This window comes from Cibotium barometz, chromosome 23 (assembly GCF_041138505.1).
Source record: "Cibotium barometz isolate CiBa-2024 chromosome 23, ASM4113850v1, whole genome shotgun sequence".
NCBI lineage: Eukaryota > Viridiplantae > Streptophyta > Polypodiopsida > Cyatheales > Cibotiaceae > Cibotium > Cibotium barometz.
This window is the reverse complement of record NC_141068.1, coordinates 39,172,049-39,181,627: the sequence shown is the minus strand read 5'-3', so window position 1 is coordinate 39,181,627 and position 9,579 is coordinate 39,172,049. Positions and strand designations below refer to the sequence as shown.

Sequence of the window (9,579 nt, the reverse complement as noted above, 5' to 3'; positions counted from 1 at the left end):
GTACCAAAAGGAATAGTGGACGAGATGCTATATCAAAAGAAGTTTCAAAAAATCAATGAGAAGCATGTATCTTCTTTTATGAACAAGAACCAGCTCGATGCAACTCAAGTGTAAGCAATGCTGGATGAGACTGCATCTCTCAGAAAGCATATAGTATACTGTTTAAGGCACTAGCAGAGAAATGTCAAAGTAAGAAGCATAAAGGTTCGTTCCTTCCAAAACCAATGTATGTTAATTCTACACGCCAACATGTGAACGCAGAGGTGTTTGAGAAGCTTGGTTCACCAGTACATATTGAAGCAACATTCATTGCTAAAGACAGAGAGGTACTCTTTAACCAGCACAACAATATTTTCTTTGATCTTGAAGCTTTGCAAAGGTACGGAGTTCAGTTCTTTGAAATTAGTCAAGAAAAATGTGAAGGAGTTCAGTTCTTTGAAATTAGTCAAGAAGAATGTGAAGGAGTTCTAAAATTTGGATCTTTTGAGGTATCTTCTTTATCATTGAATATGATTGTGTATATTACGTTGAAATAATTTAAATAAGAAAATTGTATTAAACATGAGCTTCTTCCTAATGACATAGGTGGATAAAGAAGACTTTGAAATTTTGCATTGGGTGTTTCATCAAACTATAATTCCATCACTGATTAGTGAATGGAAGGGCCCTTCATGTGCCTGGGTTCGATGACTATAAAGTGAAATGGCACATGGCAAGTGATTTGAAGACTCTAAAATGCATGTATAACATAAGCAAAGGTGCAAATGCAAAAAGTCCATGTCTATATTGCATGTCAAGTGCCAAGATTTTAGATTGTGTACTATGGAACAAAGCTCCTGATAGGCATTTAAAAGATAAAGATTTCAAAGCAGTGCTTGATATTCCTCTATCTAGAGTGCACATATGCACATTGCATGCACTATGTAGAATTGTAGAGAAGTTGGTGTATTTGTGCATATGCTTTGCATGGACGTTAAAGCCTAAAAAATAATCTTTAAAAAAAATCAAAGCAATAGAAAAAGTGCTATCAAACATTGGCTTGCATGGGGGGCATGTTAAAATTGAGAAGGACAACAAGCGATCACACACACAAGGGGGCAGTAAAGTACCAAAAAAACCATCAATAGGTGGTGTGAAAGATAAAAGATTTTTGTCATACTGCCTCAAATACTTTCAAGATAAAAACAAGTAAAAGATGTTTGATGGAAAGATCTACATAATGCAGTCAAGGACATTGGAAATGGAGGTTCAATCCAAAATCAGAAGGTAGATGTGTGGATTTCACTTGACAAGATCTTTGCATTCATGGAGAAAAAGAGCTGGAGCAATAGTCAGATAAAATTATTTGAAAACATATTAGAGACTTGGAGGAAGGCATTCATTGCAGGATGGAGTGATCAACATGTAACTTATTACATGGTAAGAACTTTAAAAACTGCTGCAATCTCAATACTGTGAGACCAACTAATACATACATCTGATTTTTTTTTTGTTTTGCCATTGATTGCAGCATATACTATATAATCATATACAATATTTTGCAAAGACATACGGTTCATTGTCAATATGGTCAACTCAAGGCATGGAGAAGTCACATTACATGGCAAGAACAGGTTACTTTAAGCACACTAGACATGGTGGAGGCAAGAATCAAGCCAATAGTCTTTTAGAGTTATATCAATGGACTTATAGGAAATCGATTCACAAAGAAAAACAAAAAGACACATTCAAGTCCTCATCATTGACACGTGTAATATAATTGATTAATAAAGAAAAGCGACAATGCGCTTGGAATCAATCAACTGCGAGAGAGCGCCATCAGTTGTGGCATCGCTCAAGAGTCAGGATTGGGAGAAGGTGGTCTAGATGAGGTGGGCTTGATCTTATTCAGTGGTCTTCCTTCTTCGTCTTCCTTTTCCTCTTCTTCCTCTTCATCTATCAGGAGATCTATTTTTGGCACCTGCACTCCAACAGCTCCGACCAACTTTTTCTTGTCCTTATTAGATATCTTTTTTCATATGGATGCAATATGTCTGGGTCTGTAATTCCCGCTACAATAGCATGCGCTGTATATGATAGGTAGTAGGGACATCTTAGTGCTTGGCAACCATACCCCTGACCAAACACCCGCAGTGCAAACTGTTTCTCGACAAGCACCACCTTCTCAGCATTTAAAGGCACTTCATGTCCACCACAAAACCTGGATAGTACTTTGAATGTAAATAAAGGGAATTTTGCATTGTCTTTTGAGAACTCCTTGTGAAATATAATGATCTGCGTATTAAAATTGTAATCATCATGATTCATGTCACTGCTTGCTGTTGTCAATTTTAAGCAAGTGTCGTAAATTGCACGTACCTTTTGATGATTCAAATGTCTTATATATTGAGCGAGAGAAACATCTTTTCGATGACCTATTGACTTTGAAGTGGAAGCTCCAGATGATCTTAAGCCTCCTGCTCTCTTCAAGAAATCATCATCATATACAAAAACCTAGTACCAATGTTATATGTTTAATTGACACAATCGACAAAGTCTAGGTAAATCAAATTCTTATAGTTTGAAAAATCTTCGACTCTATTACCTATTGATTTTCATCACCCTCAAGCATGGATCTTGTTCACAAAGGGATCGTGGACTTACTGTCTTCATGCACAGTAGGTGCCAAAAATTTACCCATATCTGCCAAACCAAGACGGTCGGCAATTGCTGCAGCCTCCTTCTCGGAAGGCAATTGGGTTTCATATGTCCTAGCTTCATCGAACATCTTCTTTAATATTTCCTTATCATGTAGGTACTTGGAGTCCTGGACTGCAGAATCAGTCAGCATCATTAGACTTTTATTTACATTTGTAACATTAACATTAATTTTGTAAGAGACCCCACATTGATATATAAGAAAAAAATCTTTCATATCTTAAATTGCTTTTGGAGTTACAATGTTTTGATTGTCATCATTCGACTAATCAAGTGAATAGTATGAGAGAGATTCTTTGCAAAAATTCATTTTCTCTTTTCGCCTTGGCACCTGTAAAAAAAGGGTTTTGTTACTGGTATCTTACATATTGTTCTGCACAGCATACTAAATGGTGAATGTAAATATAAATGGTTTACCTTTTTAGTATCCATTGTAAATGTATAATCTTTTGGCAATTGTTCAATCTCCTCTTATGTAAGGTCTACTCTAATTTGAGAAAGAGATGTTTTAGATAGTGTGTTCAGCATTGTAAGCAATTGCCTTTCCAAATATATCCCCATTACTAGAGGCGTATTCTCAGGATCTGACTCCAAATCTTGATCTAATGGAACAAGGTTGCCATTAACATAATGATATCTGGTGTAGTGAAAAGTTGCAAATGAAGTTTTGAGAGCCAATATTGTACTTGCAAATTATTGACTTCTTCTCCAAAATAGAAAGGATGCCTTCTATCTTTCTCCTATACCAACCATTGTCCAAAAAGTCTAGTGCCTTACTTAACTTTCTCCTATACCAACCATTGTCCAAAAAGTCTAGTGCCTTACTTAACTTGCAAATAAACATTGTTGAAGTATTTCTTATTTCTTGATCAAAGAAAAACTCAACAAACACTTCGATAGGCATAAAAATAGTAAGCTTGACATTCTTCAACAGATGCCTTAAGAGACTTCTGTATGTCATGGTACAACTTGATCCTATAACTTTCACTAGTTTGTGAAGTTGGCAATGGCCAATCTTTGCGTCCAAATAATGGGAGGGGTAATGGAGTCAAACAACCCCATCCAGAAGATGTGTTTGGTTCAAAGTACTGCATATCATAGAAAAATATGCCGTGGTCTGCAAGATCTCTATGAGTTCTTCCTTTGTAATTTGTTCTCCTACATATGCATGGATATTGTCAAAAATCCCACTTATACTCTCAATTGGTTACCAGTCTATCCTATTGGATGGATTAATATCTGCATAAAACCAAAAGATTAGACATTGTTAAAATAACAATTAAACACTTTTAAAACAATAAGGAGACAGGATTGAATGGATAAACAACTACATAATAACAACAATTAAACACTTTGAAAACAAAAGAAGCTTTGACTGAGATACTACTCAAAAGTTGGGACGATATCGTGGAAGACCAGGAGGAAATTTTTTCACCCTCAAGTCTACATGCTGGAAAACATGTTGTATTAGTACCTCTCTGTCACACGCTTGCTAGATTCACATACCTTGAACTCTTTAACTTGTCCCTTGAATGGCTCGACAAATTCATTAGCATTTCTCCTCTTCCTCTTCCTTCTTTGTAAAAGTACCCAGCTCCCGATTGTAATTGTAGATGGTATCCATGTCCCATCGTTCGTATTATAACTATTGAATACGGTAATAGCTGAAATGCTGGTACGAGGCTTTCTACAGGTTGACAATTTTGTGTAGCAAAAGACACACGGAAGAAGAAGATGAGAGCTTAATTTGGAGGAGACTTAGAAAAATAAAGAACAACTATGTTGGAGACGAAGAAGATCAGAACTAGTTTTGGGGGGAAACTTAGAGATTCTCTATCATTAACTACCATTATCTTGCCGACTATGTTGGAGACGAAGAAGATCAGAGCTAGTTTTGGGGGGGAAAACATTTACTCAACTTAAAATAATAATAAAATAATACTACTGAATCTTTGCACGTAAGCTAAAGATTCGGTAGTATTATTTTATAATTATTTTAAGTTGAGTAAATGTTATTTTAAGATGCATTTTGAGCATAATTTTACAATATTTACTTGAATTCTTGCTTTAAAAACATGCGATATCATAGCACGAATAGTAGTACTACCAACACCGGCAATATCATATCATACGAATATCATACTAATTAGTTGTAGTTTAATACTATTAGACTACTCGTTCAGAAACCTACCAAATCTAGCTGTCTACATTCTTGAGGCACGTGAAACTATGAACCTCTGGGACACTACAAGTATCTTCTAACAACAATCTGCTTCCACGCACGTGTCCACGTCCAAACAAATGTTCACGAAACAAAATAAGTGATACACATGCCTATAGGGGAGGACCGAGTAGTGGGCTCCCTCATCACTGAATGAGAGGTTCAAAGAGAAGGAAAAAGCATTTTTCCTTCACATAGACAGTCAACCGCTTAAAAAAATGTCATGCCACATGCTGAGCAAGCCTTTGCAACTATATAAGTAAGGCCTTCCCTGTCTCCAATGTTTGGCAGCTTAGGTATGACCTTAGGTATGACTACTGTCGTTTTTTAGTCAAGGAAACTGATGCAATGAACTTTTCGTACGCTTTCGCCTCCTTGAGTACCATTTTCTTCTCCACAAAGATCACCTAGCAATCAAGCAAGAGAGCGTGTTAGCATAAAAACCTAAACCTTGGAACATGTAAAGCAGCTTGTTGATATTTGATGAACAAGGCTTCATACCTCACTGAAAAGGCAGAAACTGACTCTCCTTCCTTTTGGAAAATCTGATCCAATTGCAATAGTAAAGCATTTGGCGACTCCACTGTCCCAAATCTCTCCTTCATTGCTTTGGTCAACCTTTCCCAATCATTCTTGGACTCCTCTGGCAAAGCCTCATGCCAAGTTAAGGCCACACCCTCCAAGAAATCTGGAAGTATTTCTGCCCTCTCCTTCATAGACCAACCCGTCAAGCGGCATGCTCGGTTAAACTCTTGGAGATAACTCCTCGGGTCTTCTCCTTCCAATCCTTGGGAACACTGGAATGTTGAACATCTTGCACCAAAAGATGAGTAGCAAGGGAAATTTACTTATTTCAAAATAACTTTCCTTTAATCATGCGGGATCTTGAGGTTAAAATAGAATAATTCTAAGTAAAACCTGCCCGTCATCTCCACCAAAAGATGTGACACAAAGTTGGGGTTTTGACTTCGGTCACTTCTTAGAATCAAAACACACTTGTATGAAACCTCACAGCCTCCTCACCTCCCTTACTCTCCCTAGGTTAAGATAAAGATATACACATCAAAGGTGAGATCATAATTCATGGAAGGAAAGATGAAAGGCTCCGGAAAAGTAATAATTTCTGCCAATCTGACAGCTCCAAACAAGAGGGCAATTCTTTGTTGGAAGAAAATCTTCCGACTCAGAATTATGTGAACGGAAACATACGAGGAATGTTGGTGGTAAGGTTCATCCATTTGAATTGGGCGATTTGGACAGAACATCTTAAAGTAAAAGAATATAGCAATCACTTACAAGAGGATAAGACACATGGGATTTGTCTTTTGATAAGAGATTAGGAGGAATTAATCATTATTAAGAAGAAAGAATGGCCAAAAGTCTAAAAACAGAGATACACAGAGAATTACAGTTTTAAATCTATATAGATTGTGTAAAAGAGGATTACATACGTGCGTACAGCTTGACGAGAGCTTTGTGCCTATATAAAAACTTTTAAAAACGGACAACCGAGCGAAAAGTTATGAGCATTTTACTACAAGACTATAAAACTGCTAAAATTTGCCTAAAAGTTAGCAACTTTGGGAGAAATTCTGATCATCAATGAAGTAAGGGATTAAGAAATTAGTTACATGAGTGGAAAGAGCATATAAAGATCTTCCTAGCCATATGATCAATTTTAGAAACCAATACCCGAGTGATTACCGATTGAAATTTGGGTATTGGACCACAAAAACTGCACTTCCCTCTCTTTGCATGAAACCTCAATTTTCACATAGCCTCTTGCCTTTCATCTCCTTCATGATTCAAGCTAGAGGGTAAGGGTTAACATTGCTCAGCGGATAATCATAAAGATTTACCTATGGTCCCCAAAGTCTTTCCACATGCTCATTACCGCTAAAACCATTGGTACCTATGGTCCCCAAAGACTTTCCACATGCTCATTACCGCTAAAACCATTGGTACCTCCAAAGGAGGGCGGCAATAAGGCAAGGACTACCTTGAGAAGTCACAGACCCACCAAGATAATTCCTTATCCCACTTATCATGAATCATCAAAGAGGTCCAAAATTGGGTTAAGCATGAGGAGCTAATGCTAAATGAGACATTCACATGTAAAGAGAGTGTTTGAATAAGGGTTTGAAGATAAGAGAATGGAAATGACACAAAATGCTCAATTGAGGAGGCTCATTCATTGATTTGAAAGGGAGAGGAGGGCTCCTTTTATAGGTGGAGAATCACCCTCTCTTCCATTGTTACAAATTACAACATAAAAATCTTCAACCCTTCAGTGACATAAGGGTAGATGTCACCATCAATTGTCCTCTTAGGCTAAGTCTTCTATTGATTATTAAATTGAAGACTTTTTGACTTTGAGAGTGTGATGAGATAATAGCCAAGTCTAAGTGGCATGTAGGTGGAGATCCCACTTACACATGGCAGAATTCTCCTCTTCCATGTAGGCATTCTAGAAGAATCTTTCCCAATTCTAAGTGGCATGTAGGTGGAGATCCCACTTACACATGGCAGAATTCTCCTCTTCCATGTAGGCATTCTAGAAGAATCTTTCCCAATTATGCACCTACACACACTCCTCCACATGCCTTCCACACTCCCCAACTTGTAGCCTTATGGTGAATACCATATTAATAATACAATTAAAATCCATGTGAGCATGAAGGCCCACTTTTATTTTCCACATCACTAGCCTATCTACCGTACACCAAAGTATTTATCAAGCATACTTGTGGCATTTACAATGTGTGCACCCTAAATCAAGTAAAACTATTATATTTGAAGATAGAATGCTGTTATCAGGGTAGCCGTCGAGCCGCCGCATCACCACGCCGTTATTCCATTGTGGGCACCGCAATCTTCTTGGACAAGCTTCCACCTTATTACCATTGAGAAACCATCAAAATATGCACAAAATTGAAAATGAAAGATATCAATTTTTCATGTCACACTACCATCGTGTTGGTGAAGCTTGGTAGCCTAGGCCATCAACATGGGTCTTGAGATACCAGAAAAACCACTACTTGAGGTAGGCAAGAATCATGTAGTGATAATGGTGTCAATTCTCTATGAGAATGGGATGCTAAAAATGTGGACCATGTCGACCCCATCATAAGTCGGTGTAGGTGATTCGATGTAGCCACCTGCTACTACTGGTCCATGTGTGCAAGAAGTCAGCTTCATCTCTGAAAGTCCGTCTCCAAGAGTCTGGAAAGTTTGCTTCTGCTTTGGGTGTCCGCAAAGTGAGTCCTCCCTTGGGTCCTAAAATTACAACGCCCAACAAGTAATTGTGTTTTAGAAATCATTACATCATTTTCCTCTATAATTTTCTTATGCTTTTAAAATTTTCATTTTGGTTTTCTTTCCATTTTTCTTAGACTTATAGGTGACTCGGTAGGGACCTCTTTGTTGGGTCCCTCCTCCGGCCCTCATTCCTCCTGGACTTAGAGGCGACTCATTAGGGACCTCATTGGGCCTCTCCTCCAGCCCTCATGCCTTATTCTTGGATTTACATGCAACTTAGTAGGGGCCTCTCCTCTGGCCCTCGTGTCACATTCTTGGACTTACAGGCAACTTGATAGGACCTCTCTAGGCCTCTCCTTGGCCCCCATGCCATATTCTTTTTAATGCGTTAATTTTTTAATACAATTTTTGCTTGTTGGTAAAAACAATCTTTCAAGGCAACATACAACAATTTTTGCTTGGTAAAAATAATATTTCAAGGAAACATACAACAAATGATGTATTTGGAATTGGCAAATTACTCACCATCTATGTCCATTAGGTTGTCCACCACGTGTTTTCCATAGAGGTGAAGGATGCATTCCATGTACTCCATGTAGTAGACAAAGATGAGTTGGATCATCAAAGCTAACATGTCAGAGAAGATCCCTATCCTTAGCATGTGGAACATGTACATGAAGAAGTGACCTCTCAAGAGAGAAGTCAAAGACCAAAAGTCAAACTAGGTGGTGTCAACACGGAAAGACAATCTGCCTGTGGCATGGCTTCAAACAAAGCATCATTATAAGCAACATCATTTAAGATATCCTAACCTCATGGATATCATCATTACATGACACATGGTCCTTATGAGGAATCCTAACATCATGAGTATTATTAATAAAACATATTACCATGTGTAATCACATAATCACAAATCATCTTTGGATCCATGTTAATGGGATCCTCAATTTTTTCAACACTTATCATGTGAGTCAACACCTCTTCGGGTTTTTATATTTTATTGGATTTATTGGATTTATAGGCAGCTAGCTCCATAACTTCTTGGATTTATAGGCAACTTAGCTCTCCAAACTCAATGATATATATAGGCAGCTCGGTAGGGACCTCTTTGGGCCTCTCCTTTGGCTCCAAACTTTATTGGATTTACAAGAAGCTACCTCTATACCTTCTTGGATTTACAAGAAGCTTAGCTCCAAACCTCACTTTATCATTTAACTTTCATTTTTAACTTAAACTTTCATTTTAATGTTGTGAGCAAAGCATGTGAACAACTTAGGAGCTTTTAGAAAGCACCATTTGTATGTAACAAAATCTGCATTGGCCACATCATCTCATTGTGTCATAACCTCAAGAAAACATGTGCATCAATGTCATTAAAGCATCATCATATGCATCAAGAT

General features: G+C 37.7%; 1 pseudogene; it reads right to left on the bottom strand.

The window, feature by feature from the left end:
• Window positions 1–2,962: 2,962 nt before the first annotated feature.
• On the bottom strand, window positions 2,963–8,544 carry LOC147625921 (uncharacterized; annotated as a pseudogene).
• Between the last annotated feature and the right edge of the window lie 1,035 nt (window positions 8,545–9,579).